The following is a 3,248-nucleotide window of genomic DNA, read 5'->3' on the forward strand; positions in this document are numbered from 1 at the left end:
GAGTTGGTATTTGGATTTTTGGGTAACTCAGATGGAAAAGATCAGTCATCAATTCTAGCATAGCTTACTCCTTTAATTGATTTTGTAGTTTGTGTAATTAGCTTAGTTATAGCATAATTCGTTGACTATCCAACATTTGATTTGGAAAATATTTGTAGTAATATGTGCAACTGTTCTTGTCTCTTAGTAGAACAATTTTATTTTAACTTTTGTTTTCTTTTCCTTTTTGCTTATAGTATGAATATAGCTTATTATTTCAATCACTTCAGATTTTACTGTCTAAATGGGAAATCGTATAATAAGTTTTGATGCTACATTATTTATGGCATGTTTTGATCTTTGTCGATTCTTCTATAAAAAGCAGTTATAGAAAAAGTTAGTACTCTATTACTTAAGGTAGATTTTAGTATGATTTTAGTTACCTTAATTAGTTTGAACAAATTGTTACCCGCCTTGTAATGGTAAAATATAGCATTGATTGATTTCCTTATTTTATTAATTTCTGGACAGATGTTTACCTATTCTTTTAAGGTAGACATTGATTTTTAATCGATTCTTTAATCTGATAGGGAAATATTTTATTAATTTCTCTCTTACCCCTTTTGAAATTTCTACTACTATGAAAGCAGAATCCCTTTCATTATTCTGGACATTGTCATTAGAAAAACAACTAGAGATACCCTAAAGAGTAATTACTGTTCTATATATAATTTGGCTCCCAAAAGTTTCATTATTTTCTTTTCATTGCTTCGGTTCAATCAAATCAAGATCTATTTTTCTAATTACTTATCTTCTCAATTGGTTAGTAATCTTGAATAGCATTACTTTATTCTTGCATTTTCATTATTTATTTAATTTAAGTTTGTGTTATTGAAATGGAAGCACCGAGGTTAGTCATCTTATCTCTTTGTATAATTTCGGATGTTTTTCACTTTTAATATTATTGTGATTGATACTTTATGACATGAGAAACTTTTGCTGAAAATCTAGACGATTAATCTTGTGTCTTCTGTGAAGTTTCTTTATGAATGTGCCTCAAACTATGCTAATATAACATGTTAGAATATTTCTTTTAGAATTGGCCCTCGATTTAGTACTGTATGTTTTTGTATTATATTTGCATATCTTTGGTTATTAACAGGTTTGAACATTAAAGTTCAAGATAAGAAGATTTTGTCGAGGAGGGGACTTGCCGGTTTTTTTTAATTATTATTTCAGATTTTTGACTGTTTTATATATTTTATTTATTTTTACTCCTCTTGGCTGGTAATAATTTGTATATGAACTCTTTGTATAATAATAAAATAATCCGGGAACTGTCTAAGGGGGGAAGGGATGTATGTGCTACTTGATGTTTATTTTACTTTACCGTAATATGTGTGCGTGTTAAATTAATTGACCATAGAAATTAATTGATCACGGATGTTAAAATTATATGCCATTGCTGTCATGCTTATATTTTTTTATAGGATAGTTAAAGGACATCTTCACATACTTTGGCTTAAATAAAAAATTCTGCTCATTGTCATTATCATAAATATTACCTAATTATCTATATTGTTATATATTTTAAAATATGCTACATGACTGTAACATTTTTTTAAACACCTATTTGTATGTAGTAAATAATTTGTCTAACTTTTGCATGTGGTGTTTAAATTAAAATCACCAATTACTATGTTATTAAAAGTTTATGTTCAATAATCAATTTCGTGTTAGAACGTGTGCTTAGAAATCATGTCTATGAATATCATATAAATAAATCTAGCATGTTAATCGCATAGAAATCATGTCTAATATAGTGTAATGTTATATATTTTTCAATCTAGAAGTCATGCCTATAGTTTTTTTAGTAAATATTTCAGCTTTTCTTTATTTAAAAATCATGCCTATAGGATTTAAATCAACATCTATCATGTTGTTTTATTTGAAGCCATGCTTATAGCTTTAAATGAATTTTTAACATATTATGTTATCTAGAAAATCATGGCTATATGACTTAAATAGATGTTTATAATGTTGTTTTATATTGGAATCATGCCTATATCTTTTAAGAAATGCTCAGCATGCTATATTAATATAACCTATGTCTGTAGGTGACATATAATATTTTTCAGCATGTTAAAATTAGATTAAGACGTTCTAGCATGTTATTGGAGAATAGAAATCATGTATGTAGGCTTTAATAAATATTTTGGTGTGTCATCTAAACAAAAATCAATGTTTATAATCCTTCCTAAATAATTTCTAGCATGATAATTTAGTAGAAACCATATTTTTAGGCCTTTATATATATTTAAACATGTCATTTTATATAGAAATCATATCTATAGGTTGCTATGAATAATTTAAGCATGTATGCCTCATATATATGTACCCTATTTACAGTATATAATGATCTGTATAAATATGTCATATAGATACCATGCTTATAGAACATTCAAACATTAGCATACTAAATTCTTGAGAGGGAATTAAAGTTTGTGAGAAACAAAGATTCATCTATAAACAAGCATAAGAAGATTATAATTTTTTGCACTGAGGCAGAAAGTTTTGAGTGATCCTAAAAAATTTTGACAAAATTGCATTTAGAATAGAAGATCGACCTTCGAGTAGACATTAGAGATAGATGGAGTGTACTGGTCAAAGCAAAGACACAGATCAACCTTTCCCTTTATAGACTAACAATTTTCTTTTAATACAGAAAAGACATATACATATGTCATGAAATGACACTCCTTCTCTCCAACAAGACGAGAGACTGAGATACTTCTTATCCTTAGTTATTACTTTAAGATACAAAGATCATATTGAGCTTGAGGATTGCTTTAAGCCCAAAAATTGTATCTTAATCAAACTTGATAAATGCATTGAGCTCGAGAATTGCATCTGCATTGAGCCTCAGAAGTGCATTAGGCCAGAAAATTACATTTGCATTGAGGCTGAGAAGTGCTTTGAGCCTGAAAATTACATCTACATTAAGTCCGAGATGTCATAGTTTAACGACATCATTTTTATGGCTTATGGATACCCTTTCGTGGCCTAAGGATTTAATTGTTGTTAATTATGTTCCTAAGGCGTCACAGTCTAAAGGCATCATTTTCATGGCCTGCGGACACCATTTCATGACCTTAGGATTTCATTTTTACGTATCATGGCCCTATGACATCATAGTGCAAGACATCATCCTTATCGTCTTAAGACAAATTTCATGATCTAAATGGGAACTTGTATCATATTTAATTATC

At 28.7% G+C, this 3,248-nt stretch overlaps 1 long non-coding RNA gene across 1 annotated transcript; it reads left to right on the forward strand.

The window, feature by feature from the left end:
• Positions 1 to 357: 357 nt before the first annotated feature.
• On the forward strand, positions 358 to 1,332 carry LOC129881646 (uncharacterized). Its single transcript, XR_008765658.1, has 2 exons — positions 358 to 688; positions 1,142 to 1,332. It is a non-coding gene; the product is annotated as an uncharacterized LOC129881646 (long non-coding RNA).
• Positions 1,333 to 3,248: the final 1,916 nt, after the last annotated feature.

This window comes from Solanum dulcamara, chromosome 3 (genome assembly GCF_947179165.1).
Source record: "Solanum dulcamara chromosome 3, daSolDulc1.2, whole genome shotgun sequence".
In the NCBI taxonomy this organism is placed as follows: domain Eukaryota; kingdom Viridiplantae; phylum Streptophyta; class Magnoliopsida; order Solanales; family Solanaceae; genus Solanum; species Solanum dulcamara.